The 11,224-nt window shown below is 34.6% G+C and overlaps 1 long non-coding RNA gene across 7 annotated transcripts; it reads right to left on the bottom strand.

Moving 5' to 3' along the window:
- Positions 1-301: 301 nt before the first annotated feature.
- On the bottom strand, positions 302-7,055 carry LOC124833294 (uncharacterized). 7 transcript variants are annotated; one of them, XR_015779826.1, is made up of 8 exons: positions 6,647-7,055; positions 6,479-6,564; positions 6,296-6,393; positions 5,113-5,522; positions 4,916-5,009; positions 1,520-1,634; positions 1,329-1,424; positions 302-693 (listed from the first exon to the last, which is right to left on the bottom strand). It is a non-coding gene; the product is annotated as an uncharacterized LOC124833294 (long non-coding RNA). The 7 variants fall into 7 exon arrangements; XR_015779827.1 differs by lacking the exons at positions 302-693; positions 1,329-1,424; positions 1,520-1,634 and adding an exon at positions 3,066-3,402 and having other exon boundaries at positions 6,647-6,793; positions 6,895-7,052; XR_015779824.1 differs by lacking the exons at positions 302-693; positions 1,329-1,424; positions 1,520-1,634 and adding an exon at positions 3,066-3,402 and having other exon boundaries at positions 6,647-6,827; positions 6,895-7,048.
- Positions 7,056-11,224: the final 4,169 nt, after the last annotated feature.

Below are 11,224 nucleotides of genomic sequence, written 5' to 3' on the forward strand. Positions count from 1 at the left end.
GTTAGAAAGCACATATTCATACGTTTCCTCACAATCAAACTAATCAGAAGGTTGCAACAGTGCAAGCATATAGGTATCCCTTGTGAGAAATGAAGTACTACACCCTAGTAACTAATATTTTCATTTTTCCTACTGCAAAACGGCAAAAAGGTTAAATACTAAACTATTAACATCATTGATCATAGGGTACAAACCTTTACTTTTGAAACATTCAACTATTGTTATCATGCAAATAGTGTCAAACACAATTAATTAATAATACTTTTTCACCTCTATTAATCTACCTGTCAAGTCTGAAAAGAAACACCCCACACCAGAAAGTTCACAAGTATATTACTCCTTCAAATGTCAATGCTTACCAAAAATAGGACAAAATGTTAGTATGAAACTTTTGTTAGTAGGAAACTAGACTAATCTATAAAACAATGCCTAACTCAAATTGGCATAAATCAAATTTTATTTTCTTTATTTTTATGTAATACAGTTTATTTTCTATCATCCTATTCACCATATCATATTTACTAACTATACTATCTACAAAAAGTATCAAATTTCTACTACTATTATTGCCATTCACCTCAGGAAAGTTAGCAAGTTTAATTGGTTTTGGCTTTCCCATAACCAAAGTATAGGACTTCTTGCCTACTCCAGTTATGAGCTCCTTCATTTGATTGATTATATGAAGATAACCAGCTGCATCAGTAGGTAATATGTTAAATGAAATCCCACTTCTATTGAAAAAAAAAACAAGCATATAAAACATTTCTTATTCAAATAAAACGTTTTGTTTTCTTGGATGTTTGCAATATTGTAATGCTTCACAGGGAATGTGACAGTATAATTTTGTATATGCACATGCTACTTTAGCAATTACACGGACACACAAAAAATAAATAAACATTAGCATCCTTAGCTCTCTCTCCACATGACTATTATAGATGAATAACAGGTAAATAAGTACTAAAGCATCAAGTGAATCTAATCATTCTCATAATGTGAACTGTGAACAAGCAATTCAAGGACAGTCTTTCAACAAGTATATTACTGTCAGTAAAATCAAGATTTTCAAATTTCTTTCCTTCATTACCTTAAACTTTCTCCACTTACATCTAACCACATTATTTTGTACAAGAATTCATGTAAATCATTTTGTTCCGTGTAGAAATGTTCAACTTCAATATACAATATCCGCTTCACACTTCATAGATATTTAATTCTTTCAACAGTGGTAGTCACCAACCAAGGGAGAGGTTGGAGTCATTTTGAAAAAATAGCTCAGGGCAAATGTAAATTCATTAAGTTTCATAATAGCATTCATGTTAACCCACCTTTGATGTAAAACACTCATTCGAATATGTATACTTTACTCCTTCAAGCATTTTTGTTCTACAGAGCTGATCAATTAACATATTCATTGACTCAGCCTACAAAAAAAATGTAGGAGTACAGGAAAATGAACAATATATGAATGATAAATGAAATGAAACTCACTACTGTTGACCTGAAAGGGCAATCTTACATTGGTTTAGCCTCGGGTAATCCAGAGGCTTCTCCCTCGAGAAAAATGTCATCGGATGTAATTACAAGAAGTAATGTAGACAATAATCCACTGTCGCCAAGAAGAAAATCTAGTGCTATAGAGAAAGTGGTTGAGAGAAGATAAAGGAGAATGATCAAAAATTGAGAATCAACAGCCAGATCACGGGTTCGTAAGAATGTTAGTACTCATCACTGTATTAGTTCCACTGTTCTAACATATACTTAGAGAGAAGTAAGGGTAAAATATGTTTTTATTTTTTAAACTATCTCAGAATTATGTTTTAGCTCAAGTAATATTAATAAATTTTAACTTTATACACATACGAAATCATGTGATTTTAATTTCTTTTGAAAAATGAAGCCATTTCCTTTTGCACTGCAACTCCTAAAACTCACCTAATAATAAAAATTAAAAGATATATATAATTAATTTCTAACGTTCTTTTGTTATACCTTTTATTATTCTTTTGTTCCTCACTTTCTCAAAAATGTTAGTTTTATTCTAAAGATAAAAAAAAAAAAAAACTCTAGTAATTTACTGTGTGGGTGGATCTTCTATAAGGCACGTAACTATAATATTCTATCTCTTGTGAATGACGGGCCTACACTTTCGAACTAGAAGCTGAAGTTGCAAAACTTAAGAAAATAAACAGAGAATTGGAAAGAAAACAGGTATGCTGTCATTCTGCACCACATCCTTATCACTTATCAGTAAAATGTATACAAAGGTTTTGGTCTTCTCTGATTACAATTGGTTTGTTACAGGCAGAAATTAAGGAAATGCAGAAAAACAAGGTATGATCTGTTTTGCATATGAATCTCTGCCAATGTTCTCTTCATCAAATGGCTCTTTCCTCACTTTTTTCTACTGGTTGACACCAATAGAGAGATTTACCAACATAAATTATTTTTCAATTTATTTTCACAGTTTGAAAGCCAAATAAACATTTTTTATTTGTTTATCTAAGCAGGATTCAGACTCTGCATGCCAGCCAAGGGTAAGTAAAATACAATGCTTGAGAAGGACACTTACAGGACCATGGTAGTGGTAGACAATGTGAGTAGTTGTTTCTGAGTAACAGATATCCGAAGGAGAAAATCATTGTTGTGTCATAAGAACCGGGGTATGTTTGTGAACTGTGAGGTAATTGCAGTTCAACACTAGATAGGATGGTAGCTAGCTATTATTAGTTTTATGTATAGGAACTAGGAGTGGTGAGTTGTACATTATTAAACATGTATATTCAAATAATGAATTATTATATGTGCTTGAATATTATTTTCTTTTCTATTGCAGGAAGATAAGATAACTCAATCTTATTAAGCTATCATTTTAAGATATTAATTGACGTGGGTCCCTCCTGAAGTATGAATAAAAGAATTGAAGGAAAGGGATAATAGTTTTATTTGTTAAAGTACGTAGGGAAGGTTTAAACCCTTGCCCTCTCAAACAATCACAGCACCCATGGCTACCATTCCACAAGCTTTTATGCTGAAAGTTGTAACATCCCATAAATACAGTCATAAACCATACAAATAGAATATTCACATATATTAATATATCAATTCAGTCTTACAATTAAAGAGAATAAAGTACGCTCTTGGCCGAACGGCCTTACATAAGCTGCTACAAATAAAGATGTTCAATCTAAGCATACCTGACCGAACGGTTTACAAAATAGAAATACCGAACGGTCAAATTAATCAAAAAGGGGAGGGGTCGTTCTAATACAGCACTCTTAATCTAACTAAACTAAACAGATAACCGAACGTACTACTGTTCGGCCTTCACTTCAACATCGACGAGATTTTCTTCCTCTAAGATTCCTTCTTCAAGCGTCTCCTCAAGCAACGCCTCTCCATCTGCTCACATCCACACGGATGATCATTGCAATTGACAAGGACGGACGTACAAGGACGAGACAACACAAGGAAAAACGAAGGGTAAGCTTATTGAATTTAATTCAAGTAATAACATGCATTTCATAACACATCCAACATATCGAATAATTCACAACATATAATTCACTCAATTCTTTAACTCAATCAATTCCTGATACTAGACTAATTGTCCGGACCGTATGAATTCTGTGTAGCTACGACGTTCGTGCACCCAGGTGGTGTAGTAACTGGAATTTATCATCAGCTGCCACCCGAGGTTAGTCCCTTCCATCCAAAGTACCCCTAAGGACTAGGACCTCCTGCCGTTCCCACACATGACATACTCCCCTCTACGTGAGGACGAGCACTCACGGAACATCAGGATGAATCGCCAGCTAAGCTTTGTCCACATTCATACTTTACAAATTCCAACTTTCATCCAAGAGTCGTTCCTCCCTGGAACGCTCGTTCAAAATCCACAACCATCATTTTATCTCATATACTGTTCATTCCTTATAATTCTTCACTTTAATCTCATTTTCGTCTTCCATTTCAATTTCATCAAATAACGAGCGTTCAGCTCTCTTCATAACGAGGAAGAACGTTAAAAAAACGAGACCGAGAAATCCTCGTTTCCGAACAGAACAAAACCGACACATATCAGATGACTAACGTCATTACCACTCGAATCAGTTGAATGAACTGACTCTAGAACGATCCGATCAATACTCAGAATAAGTTAAGTACCAAGGCTCTAGGCCGAATCCAAATGGATAGAGACACCACAAGACGAGTAAATAACTATACCGAGAACAATTCAATTAGAGAGACCGACTGCCAGTCAATGACCGAACGCGGTAATACGTATTTACTGAAATTTTGGACGAACGCTATTTCCACCTGTTTGGTAATTAAAGACAAGGACGAGCGTTCGGTATAAGACCGAGCGCCACTCATAACGTACGCTTTGGGTCGAGACTCATCGCTGATTTGAATTCATAATAGAAAAAGTAATAAGGATAATATAGGATAGTGAAGATAGAATTCAGAATGACTAAGTATCCAGTTATGTTTACAAGTTTCTCAATTCCTCACACAACACTCAGGGTATCTACGTTTTGGCCGAACGCTCAAACGTAGCACTTAATGCAAGAGGGCGTTCGTCCTCAACTAGAATTCTTTCCAAATGAAAGAATTCAATTTCAAAGAAGTTTGGTAACAACACCGAACGGTCAAGGACCGTTCAATGACGAACGTTCATTATCATAGGAAATTCATATTCAAAGTTTCAATTACATTAAACTCATTTCTCAGCATAAACTTTCATACTTTCAAATACTCATATCATAGTACATTTCATACTTCTCATACATCAACTCATAATCATAATCATATACCAACAATCAAATAATACAGATCATACTTCATGCAACACACAGAACGTTCATACAGTACAATACAAACATACGAATTAAATTGAATAAGCTTCCCCTACCTGGATCAGTGGTGAACGTCCTAAGAGTATGTTTTTGATTCGTCCAACTACAGCTTTCTACCCTCAACGATTTTCTTAATTCCTCCAACTAAGTCTAACCATAAAAATACATAAGAATTTAGATTGTACCCCTGCATGCAACCAAATCTTGGTTTTGCATGTAACCCAAAAACGAACGGCTAAGGTCGAGAACTTACCAGCTTCAGACTCTGAAACTGTTCGGTCCAGCAAGAAGCTCACGATGCCGGGAGTACTTCTATGGTTTCTGAATGATGAACGGAGAAGAGAAAGGATGAGTTTCAGTAGAGAAAAGGAAGAGTTTTCTAGAGAGAAGAGGAGAAAATGGATATTCAGAGTTTGGGAGGAAGACGGTGCGTGCAGAAGAGTGTGGCAGGTTTTTCAGAAATCATTTTTGTTTGCCCCACGTCAAACGGTCGCGTGCTCTTTTGCTGACACCTGCACTCCACTTACTGACTTCCGAATGTTCCATTTTGACACTTGGCAATTTGTGCGTCAGAGTTTGAGTGCATTTTTAATGCATCTGAGCAAGTGTCGTGGGTGCATTTAATGATACTCACAGGTGGCGTTGGATATATTTTAATAGGTTCTGACAAAAGTAATGTAAAAAAAACATATATAACTCGTACTCAACAATTAATACACCCATAAAATAAAATAATAAATAAATAAATAACTAAAATTATAAATCAATGTATTTAATAACCAACAATCTAACATCTAACCAACATAAAATAAAAACTAATTTATTTTATTTTATTAATTTTCACTATTTTTCTTCAGATTTTACACAAACCACCAAACAGAATCCCATCCCATTATTATCAATATATAAAAACAATAAAGCCCCATTTCATAATTCATTCCAATTTCAAATCATATCATTTGTATCACCCCTAATCAAAGCACTAAAACATAAGGATTAGAAAACAAGTACCATTCAACAAGCTCTCACATAACATACCGGTAGAAACTTAGAGGAATAAAATGAAGCTATACCTGAGATCCCCTCATTTTCTTTTCATTTTTTTTACTCTCTTGGGAAGAGTAATGAACCAAGTTGGAAATCAAAGACTAAAGAAAGGACTTTATGAAGAAGCAAAAATTCAAATGTTTTGCTTGCAGATGATGCTAACCTTATCTAGTAGTACAATGCATTTCAAGCCAAGGAATTGGTTGAAGAAACATATAGGTTAAACAAATAGCATGAACGAAAGAAATAAGCAGATAAGAGTATAAGATGGTGAAAGAAAGACATAGCACCTGTTTGTCTAAAGATAAAACAAGATAATAGCAAATTGTGCACCACTCAATCAAGTAAGAACTGTGAAGAGGCCTAACGAAAGTAAAACCAAATTTTACCTGTGAAAATAAGTCGATCAACCAAGTCAAAAGATTTTCCTCACCATCTACTCATTATCCCTATGTTTATTTAGTGTTGCTTTGGGGACAATGTTTATCTGTAAATCATAATGAGAAACTAAAATAAAATGAAAAACTCATTGTTAATAATTCTCCAAAAATTAATCTCTAAAAACTAAACACCTTTAACAGGGTTTTCTTTGGGAACCAAGGTCGTTGGTTTTACTCCAACAGACTCATGAGCCACACCTTTATCAATAACAGGGCTACTACACACAGAGATATACGAAAGTTTAGAGTGAGAGAGGCAAAAGTAGAGACTCAAGCTCGAACACAGTAATCACTGCTTACCTTGACGGTCAGTGCGGGAGCGAACGCGCCAGAGCACCTCGACCTTCGACGAACAATAAGACGCCTCAACGAACAACAAGACACCTCAATGCCTTGCTCAGTCCACAAATGCAGCCTCGACGCCTCGTTCCCAAGCAGGGGAAGACCCTCGTTGAGCCCACAAATTACACAAAGAAAATTACTATCAAGATGTGAATGCCATACTGTAAGAAACACCTACTTTAAGAAAATTACATGAAAAAAAATACCTGATAACGAAGCCAATAAGACAATAAGATGGCACGAGGAAGGGGTTTGGGGAAAATGAAGGCAGCCGGGAGAGGAGAGAGCGATTTAGGGTTTGGGGGGAAAAATGAAGGCAGAAGGAAACAAAATAAAATGAAGGCGCGAGGGGAGGGAACTACATTTTTGGGAAACTTATTCTAAAAATAAAGAAAAAAGTTTAAATTTTACGGCGGTTACTTTTATAAACCGTCGGACTTTTTTCTTTTTAAAAAAAGGAAAAGGTTACGGGCGCATAAAATTATTCGGGGTTTATAAAATCGCCAGAAAAAAACTCCTACTAAAATATATTATTTTGTAGTGATAGTTGAAAAAATAGAACACCAAATTTGAGCGTCCATGAAATAAACTTGCATTCAAAATGTAACCTTAGATGTTTACACTAAAAATTATCCCAAACAAACAAAAAGATTGAGATACGTGAGTATAACCATGAAATATAGCATACACACCATAAGTACAGGGGCCATAGAGCAATAACTACAATATAGTTTTTTGAGTTGCGTAGACCACACATACTAGATCAATAAAATTAAAAAGTTGTTATGGACCCATAAAAAATGTGAAGAAAACTACCTTCAGAGAAAAATTCATGGCAAGCATAATCAACATGCCGAATACTCGTTATGTCCTATCCCGAGAGCACAACAAAACGTTAGCATAAAGCTGAAAAGTAAAATTTTTGATGATGTCTCAAAATCAAGTCTCAATGCTCTTATTGCCAGAAGATCTTCATGAAGATTTGTTTTTATATTAAAACTTTTGTAATTTAGTAGATTTATGTATAGAATGTGGTGTATCTTTGATTCTATTTATTGTTTGTGGTTGCATTAAAATGTTTTTTGAATCAAAAAACCTTAATTTTATGCTCAAGATAATTGATTATCAATTTATAATAATCGATTATCAGGAATCAATTATGACTTGCAATAATTGATTATAATGAGCAATTATGAGAATTTTTAAACAAGTTTTTTACCGTTGTGCATTCATTAAATGCATAATTAATTACCATAATTGGATAATTGGTTATCACACGTTAATTAGTTGACAACGACTTTTTGGAGGTATCCTTGAGTAAGATCTCTATAAATTAGATTGGGACTCTCATTCAAAAATACGAAATACAAAATACGAAATAAGTGTGTTTCAAAAAATCTTATCTGTAGTGTGCGGTGATAAGTGTTCTAGGGTTTGTTGAACCCTTGTGCTTTGGCTTTGAGAACTTGGCGTGTTGGCATAGAGTGAGAATTTTCACAAGGAGTGTGATTGAGTGTTGTTGTTGTTGGCACAGAGCGGGAACTTTGACAAGGAGTGTGATTGAGTGTTGTTATTGTTGCTGAGTTAAAAGCCTATCATCCTTCGTGAAACATTCGAAGGAAGTGTTCATCCTTTGTGAAGATTCAGAGGAGGTGTTAATCCCTTGTGGATTACAGGGGAAGTGACTCATCTCTTGGGGTAACAAAAGAGGTGGTTTCTAAACTTTTCGAAATTGTTTCTTTGTGATTGTAATTTATAATTGTTTTGTGAGTAGTGAACTGCTTATCTTGATTTGAGATAGGCGACTGAATGTAAGATTGGTAAAATCCGAACCAGGTTAAAATCATCTGTGCAAATTTCTCTCAACCTTACTCTTTTTATTTATCGTTATTATTTGCTCTGTAAGTTATATTGAGAAGAAATTTTAAAAGGCATACATTATTATGAAAAACCAATTAACCCCCCCCCCCCTCTTGGTTTTTTTTTCAACACTAACCATTCCGCTGTAGCCTCTTTGACACAAAACAACCTCTATGTTTCCTCAATGTCCCTAGCAAAACAGCCTCTAACATTCACTCGTGCTACCAATAGCTTTTTATTTGACAACCTCTATGTAGCCTCAATGTCCCTAACAAAACAACCTCTAACCTTCACTTACGCTGCCAAGTGCACAAAATTTAACTTCACATAATAGATATTTCAATTAACACTTAATGGTAGTTTTGTTAAATGCTAGCTTCCCTTACTTTGATTAGGACTCCTAAAGATCTCAAAGTTCTCTTTCCATATCCCACTCATAGGAAACTTTATTTACACAAATGAGTGTCACATCAATGATCTAAATATACCACTAAGATCTTAGACACACATAGAATGAGTTTGAGTAAAGTTGAGCCACATGTAGCTCATCACACCCATATGCAAGGGATGAAAAAAATTTGACTCTAGAAAAAGAACTTACTATATTTGTGATTCTGATTGAATAAAATTGTCAAGTTCTCTATTGTGAGCTTAGAGATTGTTTTTTTTATCAAAGAACACATGAATGATGAGTTAGATTTCTTAGAGAGAAGACAAGAAAAGATTGAAGGAAATAGTTTTTAAAGAGATAGGATTTTTTTAAAAACAAATGAACTCAAACAATAGAAAAATGTATTTAAAGCTTAGCCTTCTATTAATAAAATATTTGTATATTATTTTATTAAACCCTCCCCATCTTAATTTTCCATTTTCTATATCTTTACAATATTCAATTTAATATCATATAAAATATTAATATAAATTAAAAACTATAATGCAACAAATATATTATAAAAATTATTTTTATAATTTTAAAAATAACACAATTTTTTTTCATAATGTTAAAAAGTAATCTTATATATAGACACAATGCATAACAATACTACATTCATCCTTTTAAATCGAAATCAAGTTTTTATTTTGCATTAGTCATATGAAACAAGTGTTTTATTTAGAACATGACTACATTTTCTTATCATCATTCAAAATTAAAATAAAAATATTGATCTTATCAGGATCTTGAGCATGAATTTGCATACAGGTAGCAAGATCAAATCGGTAGCTTGAGAATTCTTATTGGTCGTTATGGAATTTCTTGCTGCTCAAAGGGGAAGATCCACCTACAAAATATTCTTTGACGCTCAAATCAATAGGAGAGTTTAAGATTGTATAGTATGAAATATTAACCGAGCGGTTACAAACAACCAACCGGATATTTAGGTAATCTGTTTATATCTTATTCTGTTTATATTTTATTGGGCTTATATCAGCTCAGGATCCATGAGGTAAATTATAAATACAAAGCCAGGGCCGAAAGCCAGGTACGTTCCACTTACCCTACATACGTTCAACTTACTCTACATGACTCTCAAATACTCAATAGTGATAACCATTCACTAAATATTCAACCAAGAGCCGAGGCTCTTCAAATCACACGCCTAACTTGGGCGTCGGAGTACCTTTTGCAGGTACATCCCCCTCGTCAAGAAGGAGACCGATCGGTTTGCGCCAACACCGACCGGCCAACAGGAGGAGTTTGGAAGCGAGCGAGCGGCCCAGACGCGTCAGCAGGTTAGTCTCTCGGTCCCTAAAAGTATCTACCGAAACATTTTGGCGCCCACCGTGGGGCCGAGCGGCAAACCCAACGGTGACCACGAGGAGCATGGAGGAACAACAAAGCTGAACGGTAAAGCCCGTTCCCTATGAAGCACTCTACGTGAATCAACATCTCTACGTGAGACGTCATCCACAAGATAAGTATTCTTTGAAATATGAATATTTCATAAAATGTCTAATTAATGATAGATATTATAACAACTATTTTATATAGTATAATCCATAATATATTATGTGATATATGATATATTATATATAATATAGTACATAACTATAAATATAGTTATCTAATTATTATAACCGAAACATTTTCTGGCATGATTCAAATAGTCAAATAAATTATTGTGTTAGAGATAACTATCAACAACAATATTATAAAATCTCGAAACGGTTTTGATACCTTGTTTATTATCTATGTTATTTATTCGGTGCAATTCATAATATCTGGTAACCGAATCATTTATTATACGGTTATATACCATAATATATATCATCATGAGAATTTCAGCAATGAACATCTTGAACAAATATATATCGAAATTTACGCCATCAACTAGGCAAGTGCAGACTAAGATCTAGTCATAAACGAACTTCATGCTTAAAGTATCATGGAATTCAATTAACGAAGGGGAAGTCTCCTATTGCAAGCACTGATTGCCAATTTTGTCAGCAAAGTTCATAATTAACGATCAAGTCCAAGACCGAGCGGTAAATCCCTCTCGGGAGAAAGGTAAAACCCTCTCAAAGCCGAACGGTAAAGCCCGTTCCCTAGGAAGCACTCCTAGGTCGAAGACCGAGCGGTAAATCCCCCTCGGGAGAGAGGTAAAGCCCTCTCAAAGACGAACGGTAAATCCCATTCACTAGGAAACAATCCTAGCTCAAAACAGAGGTAAAACCCTC

The sequence above is a fragment of the Vigna umbellata genome, chromosome 5 (genome assembly GCF_029865625.1).
Source record: "Vigna umbellata cultivar VRB3 chromosome 5, Vumbellata_1.0, whole genome shotgun sequence".
Lineage (NCBI taxonomy): Eukaryota > Viridiplantae > Streptophyta > Magnoliopsida > Fabales > Fabaceae > Vigna > Vigna umbellata.